Source organism: Ursus maritimus, unplaced genomic scaffold (genome assembly GCF_017311325.1).
Source record: "Ursus maritimus isolate PB19 unplaced genomic scaffold, ASM1731132v1 scaffold_16, whole genome shotgun sequence".
NCBI lineage: Eukaryota > Metazoa > Chordata > Mammalia > Carnivora > Ursidae > Ursus > Ursus maritimus.
The window spans coordinates 54836022-54851508 of NW_024424008.1; the positions used below are offsets into that span (position 1 = coordinate 54836022).

At 39.8% G+C, this 15487-nt stretch overlaps 1 protein-coding gene across 1 annotated transcript in view; it reads right to left on the reverse strand.

The window, feature by feature from the left end:
* Positions 1–15487, reverse strand: part of SDHD (succinate dehydrogenase complex subunit D) — a 112764-nt gene that overhangs the window by 70357 nt on the left and 26920 nt on the right. The gene's annotated exons all lie outside the window — the stretch shown is intronic.

Genomic DNA, 15487 nt, shown 5'->3' on the forward strand with positions numbered 1-15487 from the left:
CCATCATCTATTTCACCCATCCCCCCACCCACCTCTCTTTGGTAACTACCACTTTGTTCTCTGTATTTAAGAGTCTGGATTTTTTGTCTCTTTTTTCTGTGTTAGTTTGTTTTGTTTCTTAAATTCCACATATGAGTGAAATCATATGGTATTTGTCTTTGACTGACTTATTTCATTTAGCATTATAACCTCTAGATCCATCCATGTTGCAAATGACAAGATTTCATTTTTTATGGCTCAGTAATATTCCATTGTGTATATATACAACATCTTTATCTATTCATGTATCACTGGACACTTCGGTTTCTTCCATGTTTTGGATATTGTAAAGAATACTACAACAAACATCGGGGGGCATATCTCTTTTTGAATTAGTGCTAACATCATACTTAATGGTAAAAAAAATAATGCAAGAATGTTAGCTCTTGCAACTTCTATTCAACATCATACTGGAGGTTCTAGCCTATACAATCAAAATAAAAAGAAAGAAAAGGAAGAAGTAAAACTATTTGCACACAATGTGATTCTGTATATGTAAGATCCTAAGGAATAGACACATCCACACAAACCCCTTTTAAAATTAATGAACAAGTCGAGCAAGGCTGCAGAATACAAGATTTATATATGAAAAAAAATTGTATTTCTACATATGAAAATGAACAATCTGAAAATAAATTTAAGAAAACAATTCCACTCACAGTATTAAGAAGAATAAAATATGTGTGAATAAATTAAGCAAAAGAAGTACAAGCTTTATAAACTGAAAATTTCAAAACAATGCTGACGGATATTAAATATGATTTAAATAAATGGAGGAACATTCCATGTTCAATGATTGGAACACTCAATATTGTTAAGATGGCAGCTCCCCTGATACTGATCTACAGATTCAACTCAATGTCCATCAAAATTCCAGCAGGGTTTTTTGCAGAAATTGACAAGCTATATCTAAAACGAATATGGAAATTCGAAAGACATAGAATAGCCAAAAAATTTGGAAAAAGAACAAAGTTGGAGAGTTTTCATTTCCTAATCTTAAATTTTAATATAAGCTACAGTTATCTGAACGTTTGATACTAACATAAGGATAAACATAGATGAATAGAACAGATTTGAGAATTCAGAAATAAACCCTTATATTTATGACCAATTGATTTTTTACAAAGGCAGTTGATAGAAAAAGAGTCTTCAACAAATGGTGCTGGGACAACTGGATTTCCACATGCAAAATGATGAATGTAGACCCTTACCTCACACTATATACAAAAATTAATTCAAAATGGATCACAGACATCAGTGTAAGAGCTAAAGCTGGGGTGCCTGGCTGGCTCAGTCAATAGATCATGAAACTCTTGATCTCAGAGTCATGAGTTCAAGTCCCATGTTGGGCACAGAGATTACTTTTTTTTTTTTTTTAAGATATCATTTATTTATTTGTGAGAGAGAGCACAAGCATGGGGGAGAGGGAGAAGCAGACTCCATGCTGAGCAGGGAGCCCGAAGCAGGACTCTATCTCAGGACCCTGGGATCATGACCTGAGCCAAAGGCAGACCCTTAACCAACTGACCACCCAGGCGCCCCCAGGGATTACTAGAAAGAAAGAAAGAAAGAAAGAAAGAAAGAAAGAAAGAAAGAAAGAAAGAAAAGAAAAGAAAGAAAAGAAAAGAAAAGAAAAGAAGAAAGAAAGACAGAAAGAAAAGAAAAGAAAGAAAGCTAAAGCTTTAAGCCTTGAGTTTATGTCAAGAACTTGGGTTATGCAAGATTTTTTAGACACAATCCAAGAAGCATGATCCATTTTAAAAAAATAGTAAATTGGACTTAATCAAAATTCAAAATTTGGGAGTGAAACTGGGTGAAGGATTATGGGACTGCTCTGCACTATCTTTGCAACTTCCTGTGAATCTTAAATTATTTCAAAATTTAAAATAAAAATTAAAAACTTGCAGTCAAAAGACATTATTAAGAAATGAAAAGATGAGCCACAGAATGGGGAAAAAAATTGTAAATCACCATTTGGCAAAAATTTATATTCAGAATATACAAAGACCTCTTAAAATTTAATGAGAAGAAAATCCAATTTTTAAATGGGCAAAATATTTGAACAGATATATCTCCAAAGATGTACAAAGGCTCATAAGCACATGAAAAGACACTTAATATCATTAGTCATTAGGGAAATGCACATTAAAACCACAATGAGAAACCACTTCCTGTCCACTAGGATGGCTACGGTCAGAAAGTGTCAAGTGTCAGCAAGGATGTGAAGAAAGAGGAATTTTCATACACTGCTGGTGGGAATATGAAGTAGTAGAGCCACTTCGAAAACAGTTTTCTTTATAAGTTAAATATAGATTTTTTATTGACCCAGAAATTCCTTTCCTACATACCTACTCTAGAGAAACAGAACATGTTCACACAAATATATGTACATTAACGTTCATGACACCATTATTCATAATAGTCAAAAGTGGGGAAAGCCCAGATGTCCTTCAACTGGTGAAGGAATAAACAAAATGCGGTATAACCATAATGGAATACCAACACTAATAAAAAAGTAAAATACAGATACATGCTACAACATGAATGAACTTTAAAAACACTATGCTAAATAAAAGAAGCCAAACACAAAAGACTCTATGATTCTATTTACATGAAATGTCCAGAAAAGGCAAATCCATAGTGACAGAAAAGTAAATTCATGTTTGCCTTAGGGTGGAAATGGTGGAAATGTTAAGGGTGGAAATGGGGATTAACTGTCAAGAGATATGAAGGATCTTATTAGAGAGAAGAAAATGTTCTAAAACTGGATATGGTGATAGTTGCACATGTTGGGGAGGAAAAAATTTTACTCTGTCCTTCAAATGTCTTCTAGCCAGTCTAAGAATTAAACTGACATGAGACAGTGTGATGCCTGGGTGACTCAGTCAGTTAAGCATCCTGCCTTTGGCCCTGGTCACGATCCCAGGGTCCTCCTCAGCGAGGAGCCTGCTTCTCCCTCTGCCTGCCGCTTCCTCCTGCTTGTGCTTTCTCTCTCTCTCTGACAAATAAATAAATAAAATCTTTAAAAATAAATAAATAAGTAAACTGACATACACAGATTAACAGGAGAAAATCAAATTTCACTGCATATGTATGAGGAATCCACACAGACATAACATACCAAAGGTAGTCAGAAAAAATGAGGTATATCTGTCATCTGGAACTAAGGAGAAGGGTGTAGAGGTCTGGGATTTCAAAGAGAAGGAAAGCAATGCACAGGAAGATGAAAAAAATAAATATTTGGTAAACAAATGTTTGCTGGGCCATTCAGAAATAATGGGACATAGGGAGGAATTTTAACAGACTGCTAAATTCCCCTCTGTGTACCACCCCTAGTTCATATTATACTGTAGTTATCCATGGAGATAGGTCCCTTCCTGGAGCAGGTCCTCTATCTAAATTCTTTTTACACAATTGGAGGAAAGTCAGAGTTTCTTCCTGAGTCTTTTGGGCCTTGATTGTTTTCAGCTTAAAATAATCTGCAATGCTAAAGTGGTACATTTTGGGGTGGCCTGCCCTTGGTCCCTATCCAACGTGCTAAATCTAAATCTAAAACTAAAAATCATTGAATTGTATACTTAAAATGAGTGAATTTACGGTATGTAAATTATAACCTCAACAAAGTTATTTTTTAAGGGAAAAAAGTCAGTTTAATCCAATTTTTATATTAATTTAATATTGTTTTTTTCTTTACTATAAAATTAAGACCTATTTATTACAGAAATTTTAGAAAATATTAAGGAACAAAAAGAAAAAAAATTTAAACCACCCATCCTTCCATCTTCAGATAATTATCGACATTGTAGCATAGATCCTTACAGTTTTTCTTTCTATAGGAATACACGCTGAAAAAACAAAAACAAAACAAAACAAAAAAACCTTTCCCCTTGCCCTGGACAGAATCTGGTAAACTTTTACAACAATCCTTTCAAAGATCGGCTAAAATGTCAGACATGTAAAAGTAGAGTGTTTGCTGAGTCTGGACACAAGGATTGGAAAGAGCTGAATGGCTATGCAAAAGAAAAGAGGGAGCCTGGGAGGGAGAGTACAAGGAGACCCCTAGCTTGAGTCCCACCTCCCCCACCAAAACAAAACAAAACAATACAAGAAACAGACCCCAAAACAAGGACTCCCGTGCAGGTCATTTATTTGAGAGGTGGTCCCAGGGAGTATGAGTGAGAAAGGGGAGGTGCAAAAGCTAGTGTAAGGTGTGTTGTCCCTGTGGGCCTGATTTGTCCAGAACCTCCTGAGCAGCTTACAGAAGCCTCCCCAAATTATTCCATGGAGGAAGGGAAGCAGAGGCATTTCCCACCAGCTCCTGACGTGCACTAGTAGAAGGTTGCCCCTGGGAATGCGCTTGGCTGGGCAGATTTATCTGCAGCAGAAAGTGCAAAGACCCTCAGCACACTCAGGGCAAAACTGTTAGTGTGAGCTGCATGGAAATGTCTGTTGCAACTATTGCGGAAATCAGAAGTGGGCTGAAGAAATGTGATACAGGGCATAAGACTGAATCAAAACACCATGGAAAAAAGGTAGAGCTCAAATAGTAGAAATCACCAGAGGACTTTTTAAAAACAGAGAAACAGAATTCCCTTTTCTGTTGAATCTAAGATGCCACTGATTGTAAAATGCACCATTATTTTATGTACCACCAGGAAAGAAAAGACCCTGCCAATTAAACTATGACATGCCTTCAGTTGTAAGGCACATTCTTATTTCAGAGATATTGAAATGTGAAAAGTTGCACATTTTAGGATTGACGAATTACAGACACAATTTAACACTACTTGCATCATTCTAATGTAAATGTCTCCATCTCCATATACCTTTAATAGAGTCTGCTACATACAGAACACTTTGTGCAGCCGGGTCTTTGTGGAAATTCGGGGAATAGCTGAATTTCACATCTGAATCAGTGTGAACAGAGGAGTGACATGCTTTGGATATCAACATAAGCATCGCTGGAGGAAGCAGGAGCTTAGAACCAAAGGGGGATCCTGTGGTCCTTTCAAGTTCTTTCAGGAATCTGAAGAAACTTTGGGAGTGATGAGGGAGCAGAAGGCTAGCTGAGGACAAAGCACAAGCTGACACCCTGCAACCTCTACACACACACACGCACACATACACACACTCTTGGGTGGGATAAGCATGACACGACATTCTTCCAGGAAGCTCCTAACTGTCTTAATGCTTTACTAGAGGGAAAAACAACCTTAACCTTGACAACGGCAAGGCCTCCAGTATCTTGTAGGTCCTCTTTAGCATATGAAAGTTCTTTTGAAAACCTCCCTTTTGCTTACCTCCTCCAACTCCCAACTATATAATCAGCCACCCCTCACAAGCCCGGGGCAGCAGCTCTTTCTGCCCACGGGTCCTGTTCCCGTGCTTTAATAAAACCACCATTTGGCACCAAAGACATCACAAGAATTCTTTCTTGGTCGTCGGCTCTGAACCTCACCCCACTAAACCTCACCTATATTCCAAAACCACATCAAGAGGAACACTGGATTTTCCTCAATTCATTGAATGGGCGTTCGAGTCCATCTTAACCAGATCTTAATAGACAGGGAGAGTACTTTTTTTAAAAAATACAAAACTGAAATAATATTAAACAGATCTTTTATGTCCTTTTCCTCTTAGTTATATTGTTCTTTTTTCTTTTTCCTTTTTTTTTTTTGTAGGGGGAAGGGGCAGAGGGCACAGGAGACAGAGAATCCTAAGCAGGCTCCACAAGTAGCACGGAGCCTGATGGGGGAGAGGGAGCTCCATCTCTCGATCTCATGACCCTGAGATCATGACCTGAGCCAAAATCAAGAGTCGGTCGCTTAACCGACTGAGCCACCCAGCGCCCCCTTAATTATATTGTTCAGTCACATTTTTAATTGGCTAGAATCTGAAGTCAGTCTTTGCCATGGACTTGAGTGTTGGAAAAATAAATCTGATTGTGCATTTATTATCTTACGTGTAAACCTTCTTTCAATAAAATCAACATGCTTAAACCTTGTTATAATAAAATTAAAAAATAATGATTAAGAAAGTATGTAGTAATGAATCTGAGAACAGCTTTGTTTTACTATCCCTGACCAGTTGTGCTTGGCCTTGTCAGGTTTAAGGAACTGAAAGACTAAATGGTGCCCTTTTGTTCAAACTCCTTTGGTCTTGCTTATATTTTGACTCCTGGTAATATAGTGTGGATATTTAGAAAGGTAATATGAAGTGATGAAATGAGAACGGGTTTTGGAGATGTATAACCTTATTTTGGGTCTTGTCCCATAACCCTAGACTTTTCCCATAACCAAAGTACACAAGAAATGTATGCTTTGGACACATCTTTCTGACACTCAGTTTCCATATAAACTGGAAATGAAAAGAAATGTCCACCTCATTGAGCATTCGTACAGATTAAATGAGATATAAGCTCTCAGTGGTATTTGACCCTGGAATTGTCTGTTGCAATTATCACTGAAAACAGATGTGGGATGAAGAAATGTGACCCAGGCACAGACTTTTCCATGTACCCTCCACCCACTTCCACCTGAGCTCACACGTGGGCACACACACATCTGTCAGAGAGAAACAGGGCCTTTTTCCCCACTTATCCCAGCCTGCTTTAGGTCATTTTTTTCCCCCTGCAGTGTGGAAACTTTATCACTCACTCTCAAGGAATAAAAACATTGCTGCTTTTCCTACCATTCTTTCTGGCTCTTAGACATATGTTGCTTTTTCTCCTATCTTTTCCCAACACATGGGCTTTATAATTGAATGAGAAAACATCAGGTCATAAAAGCCTGCTTTATTTTGCTTGTTTGTTTTCCAAATTTTAAACCCCTGATTTTGTTGCACAAAAGAAATCCAGTTTAATCTGGTCAACAGCAAATAGCAACTCACAGTTTGCAATTTTGGTAAATCTACTTATGATTGTCTCTGGACCCACAAAATCCATATCGCAAAACAAAATCTCTATTCACATCTGAAGGCATGCTCAAAATTCAGTCTTTGATTTTTTTTTTCCCCCTAGTGGTAATGTGTTTGCTCATGGATGGGCCCTCCCTTGAGTGGACCCTGTCTTTTGTCTAAGACCTAAATTAAGCATATACCACAGAGCTCAGTTCAGGAAACTAGAAAGTAAAAGCAGTCAAAAGTAGAGGAAATTATCAAATTTGGGGCAGGGTACCATGAGACTCCACCCATCCCAAAAGAGCCCCTCAACTGACCTATATAGGAAGCACTTTCTCTTTCCGGCTCTCAGACTCCAAGATGGTCTTCAAGATATTTTTTAGAATCATTAACTCATTTTTTGTTAAGACACTGGGCAAAAACAAAAACAACAGGTGGAGACATTTCCAGAAAGTTCTCAGATACCATATTCTGAATACAGTGCCTTTTAAGACCAGAGGCACACATCAGGCAGAGCCTTGGGCCTTCCAAAGATGCCCTGCAACATGAAGGATAGAAAGAAAACACAGAGGGAAAGGAGGATTTCTGGTTGGCTGGTTGGTAGAAGCCTTCACAGAAAAAAATGCGATTTAAGCTAAACTTTGAAAGACAAGAATTTTAAGAGACAAATGTGAGGAAGAGCTCTTTCTTCCTAGCATGTGAACCTGGATTTGCTGGAAGTTATCGCTGACGGTCAGAGTGCTAACTGATGTAGCAGGTATGAGTCTTAGTCTGTAAACTCTGCTGGGTAAGAAATGCAACCTTATCTTCTATATTTTAATTTCTTTTCCCAAGTTCTCACTGTGCTGAAGCAGTGGGAACTTAATTTTAGTAATTGCTGGATGCCCCTCTTTCTCCATAGCTGTATCTAAGTTCCATAGGGTAAATAATACCAAGGTGTCAGCGAGGGGATGGGTATGGAATCTAGCCCTTGATCATTAGTGACAGATTCTGACATCTGCCAAGATGCCCATCATTCCCTCTCAGTCCACAAAGTTGCTACTGAGCAGTCCCTCACTCCTGTCCACAAAACCCTTTTAAGAGTATGGCTTTCTCCAACCAACTACAAGGTTGACTTTATTGGTTGCCACTCCAGGATCCTCAGGATCCCTTTCCGTTATATAGCAGACAGGTGACTGCAGTGGGATTGACATAAACCCCTACCTCTCCCAACAAGTTCCACTGGTGGATCCTGATTGACTCTGGTATAATCTCATCCTTCTTGCCTTGATGGCAATTCCGTAGTCACAATGGTTCTTTTCAGGGGTAAGCACATGACTGAGGTTGGTCCAAACGGAAGCCCAGGACTATTTTTTCATGATTGGGAAAAGAGAAGTTCCCTTTCTGAACAGGCAGATGTGAGGCCTGAAGCTGATACACACATCTTGCTCTTAGGCAGGAAGCCAGCCTAAGGACAAAGCCGACACCCATTAGAGAATAGCAAGGAAGCCAGTGCCTAATCAAATCACTCCTATCTCTAAGTTTTATTACTGAACCAATAAAATCTACATGTTATTTAAATCAGTTTGAATTGGATTTGTTGTTACTTCCACACAAAAGCATTCTAATGAAGCCAGGCTACTTTGGTGATTCTCCTGGGTGCATTGAAAATATTCTGGTTTTTCTGGTCCCCCCTGCGCTCAGAAAACTTTGAGAGGTTGTTCAGGTCATATCTACTAGATATACCATATAACCATTTCTTGTTTACTATCTTTCTGACTCCTAGGGCTCTACCCAGAATAGGAGGAGGCATAGATTCCCTCTATTTCATATCTCATTAAGCTATCTGTGTGCATGTTGGGGGGGTGGGGGTGTCAACTTGTACCCCTCCCTAAAACCCAGCCTGGTGGGAAGTCAGGTTTCTATGACCTACTCAACAAGAAAGGTCTCATTAGTTCCCCTCCCTTCTTTACCTCCTCCACTGCCATGGGCTTCCTTTCCAGGTTGGGGAGGGAGAGTGGGGACTGGTTGTAGGAGGGTAGCCTACTCGTCCAAACCAACTGTCTCTCTTCTGGGTCCTTTTCTTTTCCTTGGTTGAATTGTTGATGGTGGTGGAAAGTGAAGGCCAAAGGAAACAGGACAAACCAGAAAGGAAAGGGGGAATCATCATAGGACAGTGCTTCCTGGTCAGAGGAAGGTCTGGGTCATAAATCAGTATCATATAAATGTTAACTTCCAAATTTATGTTTAAAGCCCAGACCTCTCTCCTGAACTACAGACTCATATATTCAGCTCTCTACTCACCATTTCTACTTGGATACCTATCAGACATCGTACCCTTCACTTGTCTAAAATGGAAACAATCTCTATCAGTTTCCTCCATTCACATTTGCCCCCCTAGCCCTAAACGTCCTCCAGACCATGATGTGTGGTTGAAGCCCTTGAGAGGCACCTTTTGTGGCATGGCCAAGGAAGAATCCTCCTAGAAACAGATCTTGTATGGTGCCCTCAGGCTTTTCTGCTGTTCTGTCCCCACTAACCCCTGCCTTCCTGCCAATGTTCTCATTGCCCTTGTCCCCTCAGAGCTCTGCCTACAGGGTCCTCATGTCTAAGAATGGCCTTTAAATCCACTTTCCGCACTCATAGAGCTGACAGTGAACCTGCATATAACCACTGACTGATTAGGGTACAGTCCTTAGCAAAAGAGAAATATAGGCCAATAATGAACCTCTTACTCTATAGGGTCGTCCAGTCTGATGTCTGTTCCAGCACCACAGGGGTAGATTCTGATTTTGTGGGGGCCTGAGGCCTATTCAATTGAACAGCCTCTTTAAAAAAAAATAGAACAGGGATGCCGGGGTGGGTCAGTCGGTTAACCGTCTGCCTTCTGCTCAGGTCATGATCCCAGGGTCCTGGGATCGAGCCCCACATCGGGCTCCTTGCTCAGCAGGAGTCTGCTTCTCCCTCTGCCTGCCGCTCCCCCTGCTTGTGCTCTCTCTCTCTCTCTCTCCCCGACAAAAAAATAAAAACAAAAATTCAACATTATGAAAAAAATCAAGTGCAAAGTGAATATTTATGTAGAGTAAGAGACAAAATCAAATAGTAATTTTTAAAAGCCAAAAAAATTCCACAAAAATATACAAATAAATAATATTAATTTTCTGAAACCCCTACATAATATTTTTAAGTATTTTAATATTTGTTAGTTTTTAAATTGATGTACTGTACAATTAACTTTGCTTTGGTGTGCAGTTTATGAATTTTCACAAATACAGATTGATGAAACTCTTTACAGTTTCACAGAAACCGTTTACATTTTACAGTTAAAATGTAAAACAGCTCATCACAATGACATTCCCTCATACTGCCCCTCTGTAAGCAAACTTACCCCTCAATCCGTATCACCTGGAAGACACTGACTTGTTCATCTTCCATATAGTTTTATCTTCTCCAAAATATCTCACAAATGGAATCAGACACCATACAAATGAATTGGCTTTTTCCATTCAACAAAATGCCTTTGTGATTCAACCAAGTTTTTGCAGGTATCCATAGTTCAGATCTTCTTACTGTTGAATTCTCCCCAAAAGCCTGCTAATCCCCACCTATACTATGGCAACTCTGTCCTTCTAGTTGTTCAAGCCAAAAACCTTTAAGTATCCCTTGACACCTCTTTTTCTCTCAACCTCACATCTAATCCATCAAAAAAATCAGGTTAACTTCTTAAAATATATTGAAAATCCAATCCCTTCTTAGCACCTCCACTGTTAGCACCCTGATCTGACACACATCATCTCTGAGCTGGGTCACTGCAACAACCAATGTAATACCTGGTCCCTGGGGTCCTTGCCCTTGGCTTCCCCATAATCTATTCTCGATATAACAGCTTAAGTGGTCCTTCTGAAAACATAAGTCAAATCCTGAGACATCTATGCTCAAAATTCTGCCCAGGCTTCCCATCCCATCGAAATGAAAGCCAACGTCCTTGTAATGGCTTACAAGGCCCTATGTCACCTGGTTCCCCACGTAGGTCTCTGATTTTGTCTCTTCCTTCTTTCTCTCCTCCATATTTATCTGGCCATTCTGCTTGTCAAACAAGCATACTTCCACCTTAGATCTACTTGCTTTCTTTGCTCGGAACTCTTTCCCTATAAACGTCCAGTGACTAATTTCCTACCTCCTTTAAGGCTTTGGTGAAATCTCTTTTTCAATGAAGCTTACCCTAGCTACTCTCTTTAATACCATAACCTACCTATCTCACCTCCAGGCACTACTGATCCCCCTTCTGCTGTATTACTTTTCATCTACAGGCCCATCACCTTTTAATATACTATATAATTAACCTAGACACTATGCTATTGTTTATTATGAGATTCCTCCACAGTATGGTGGCTCCACAAAAGCGGGGACCTGTGTCTTTATTATTCACTGATACATGCCAAGCACCTAGTGCAAAACTTAGAACGTAGCACATGCTCCGTATATGAATATAAAGGAGTAAATGAAAAAGGTAAAATATAGATTCTGGGACTTAATACTTTCTTACAAGTGGAGCAAGTCAGTTGATAAAACACATAAGTTCTCTGAGGGCTTGCGGACCCCAGTCAATAGTCTAGCTCTGAGCTGAGGAGCAGAGGGCAACACCTGTAACTTTTGATTTTGCCCATCACGTAGCAGTGGCTGGTAGTCTCAGCATCTTGTGTGGTTAAATACTTACTGTAGAAGAGAGGCCACCAGCACCTGCTGGACCCCGGGCCACTGAGGAGAGCTGTGCAGTTGGTGCCTGATGTAGAAATCTAACAGAGTGGCCCTGGCTGGTCAGCATTCCTTTTCCACCTGTTGACCCCTCATATGCTCACCTTCCAGTATCTGGAAAGGCTACACCCCTTCTCTCCTGCACCCTCATAGGAATAGTTATACCCAGGTCAGCAGTAATGGAATCCCTCCCTATTGAATGCCTATTTTGTGCCAGACATTATTTCATTTGACCACACAGATATCCATGAACTGAGTTCCTAATGCAGAGGTTCCAAAAGCAGTATGGCAGGTGCTCACAAATTGCTTAAGGAAGCAATAACAACCTGAACTACTACACGGTAAGGCAGAGTCTCCCTACTCCTCTAAGTAGAGATTAAGCCTGGCCCACCCGCCCAGGTCACAAGCTTGGTCAGTCAGTGGTTTCACAAAGATAAGAGCCAAGTTTCCTGGTCCCTTGGCATCTTCGTGGTCTGACTGTCAGTCTTTGGTCTGCTACCTCACCTCTTCACCTCAGTGCTTTCCAGCCAGCTCATCAAGGTTGGAAGCCATGCGTTATATTCCTGCAGCTCATATGTGAGTTTCACCCACAGATAGAGAAAGACAAACCAACCTAACAAGAATCATTTGAGTGCCTTTCATGCATCTGACAAATACTTTTATAGGCACTATGATTCAGCAAATAAGAGAAACAGATCCCTGTTCCCAAGGAGCTAACATTCTAGCAGAGGAGGGAATGAGACTAGACACATTTTTTTTAAAGATCAAACTATCAGATAGTGGAAAATGCTATGTGGAGAATTAAGTGCCTCTACGAAGAGGTAGCAGTCAAAATAAGAACTGAAGGCCAACACAGAGGTTCCTATGCCAAGATTATGAGGAAGGAAGTATCTTGCAGGCAAAGAAAAGAGCTGGTACAAAGGTCCAGAGGCTGGAGTGAGCTTGGACTGTGTGAGGCAGAGAAAGAGGCTCTTGTGGCCAGAGGAGAGTTGGCAGAAGGGAGAGTGGCCATGGATGGGGTGGGAGGGGTGACTGGGTCTTGGTCAGAGGCTATGTGGACTGGGGTAAGAAGTGTGGATTGTATCTAAGCGCTAATGGAGGGTTTTCAGCAGGGGTATAATGTGACCTGATTTATGACTCTAAAAGATCATTCTGGCCCCTGGAAGGAGCACAGAGTTCATGGGTAAAGGTGGAAGGAGGTAGATAGCTGGGAGGCAATGCACTAGTCCAGGTGAGGGATAATGATAGTGGCTGAGGACAGGGCAGTGGAGGGGGACAGAACTCTCAGATTCATGTGCGTTTTGAAGAAGAGCTGGCAGGAATTGCCAGTGGAGGGTAAGAGTCAGGAGGAATCCAGGAGGGCTCCTGGGTTTCGGTCTGACATCACTGTGCTCACAGACACCTGGCTTAGCTAAACTTACCTCTCAAGCAAACTGAGTACCTGAAGGGGATAGTTCACTGATGATTTGCTTTCTTTACAAAAACTTGTCCATCTACATGTACAGTGGAGTTTTCCACGTGCAAAATCACATACAGACAGCTTCAAATAGGCCTCCAGACAGGCCTCATACTGATTACTGAAATGTCGCGTTTGAAATAATGACTACAAAGGAAGTGTGTCTTCAATCCCTAAAGCAACTGGAAGATAAGCCTACTGTATATGTATTCGTAATAACATACAACCAACACGATTACTTGTCACTTAAAAAATTATAAGACTGAAAATTAAATTGAAGCCCGTATTTTTCCAGATCCTTTAATTGCTTCTATAAAATTCAACATACAGAATAGATCCTGTTTATAACCACAATGCCGCAAGTTAAAAAAAAAAAAAAAAAAGGTAGAGGCTATTATCCCCATTGCACAGAAGAGTAAACTGCATTGCAGAGGAAATAAAAGATGGGAGATCATGAAGTGAAATATTTTGCCCCGAGATCACACTCTATTCCCCGGTAGTGCCAGACCTCCTTGCCCCTTGTTCGATCCAGTGCTCTTTCCATGATGCTGTAAGTTTTCCCCATAAACCACGACACTACTTACTAAACACCCCTAAGCTCCAAGGAGAAGAGAAAAATGAAGTTCAAGATAAAGCAACTAACTGAGCCCTTAGTAGAGGCATGCAAGCCAATATCCACTACACACCCCAGAGAGACAGAAGGCAGGCACGATCCCCGCCCTCAAGAAATTTACAATCAGAGAGTTAGTCATTAGGCAGATATTCTTAAGCACCAATAACGTGGCAGGCATTGTACTAGGTGCCTGGCATACAAAGGTGAACCCGACATAATAACTGCTTTTAAGAAACTTTCTATCTGTAAGAGAAAGAACAATGGGGGGGCCTGGGGGGCGTAGTCAGTTAAGCGTCTGCCTTCAGCTCAGGTCATGATCCCAGGGTCCTGGGATGAGTCCCACATCGGGCTCCCTGCTCAGCGGGGAGCCTGCTTCTCCCTCTCCTGCCCCTCCCCCTGCTTGTGTTCTCTCTCTCAAATAAATAAATAACAACTTTTAAAAAAGAGAGAGAGAAAATAACTTAAAAATTATATATATACATATATATATTTGAAAAATTAAAAGCAAATAAAAAAGACACTGTATACTGGGTCTATACTATACCAAAATCATCCATCAATTCCATAAATTCAGCTTTTAAAACTGGTTTATTTGGGTTTTTAAATAAGGGAGGTTTTTTGACATCTTTCAATTGATGAAAAGCAATTGCTTAATTTTTTTTTTTACTTTTACTAGTTATCCTAATTTTCTCATAATCCTATATTATATATTATTATATTATATGTTATATTATATCATATTATGCTGTAATTGCAGTTACTCATTCAAGTTATAACTTTCAGAGTTAAAATTATTTGTTCTGACAATAAGTGTCAGACATAGCAACACCACGTTAAACACAAAAAATGCTTATTAATGATAATGGTAATAACAGGGGAGCCAGTCAGCCAAGGCTAAACAGTGAACTCTTCCTGGAATTGGTGATTTTTAATCAGACTTAAGGTAAGAGACTTGTTTTGGTAAGGAAAAAGGGGAAACAATTACTACATACTGTCAACTTCTCAAAAGTGTCATCACGTGTGCTTTGTTTTGTTTTCAGTAAGAAGAATAAGACTGGAGGGAAAAATTTGTGTTCAGTGAAAAACTGCATTGTCTTTTTTACTGATATATAACATTCTCTCATTTCCCAGTGTATGACATAATGATTTGATAAATAATATATTGCGAAACGATCGCCACAATACATCTGATTAACACCTGTCACCACACATAGTTACAGAATTTTTTTGCTTAAGATGAGAACTTTTAAGATCTACTCTCTGAGCAACTTTCATATATGCAAAACAGAATTAATAACGATAGCGGCCATGCTGTACATTACATCCCCAGGGCTTATTTATTTTATAACTGGAAGTGTGTATCTTTGACTCTCTTCACTCATTTCACACCCCAACACACATACCTCCTGCCCCTGTGCCAACCACCAATTTGTTCTCTGTACCTATCAGTTTGGGTTTTGTTTTGTTTTGTTTTGTTTTCAGATACCACATAAAAGTGAGATCATATGGTATCTGCCTTTCTCTGACTTATTTTACTTAGCGTAATGGCCACGAGGTCCCTCCATGTTGTTGCAAAGGGCAAGATATAATTCCTTTTTATGGCTGAGTAATTGTATATACATACCACTTTTTCTTTATCTACTCATCCATTGATGGACACTTAGATTGCTTCCATATCAAACTGCACTGTCTTGTTTTTGTTTTGTTTTTTTAAGATTTTATTTATTTATTTGACAGAGAGAGAGAGA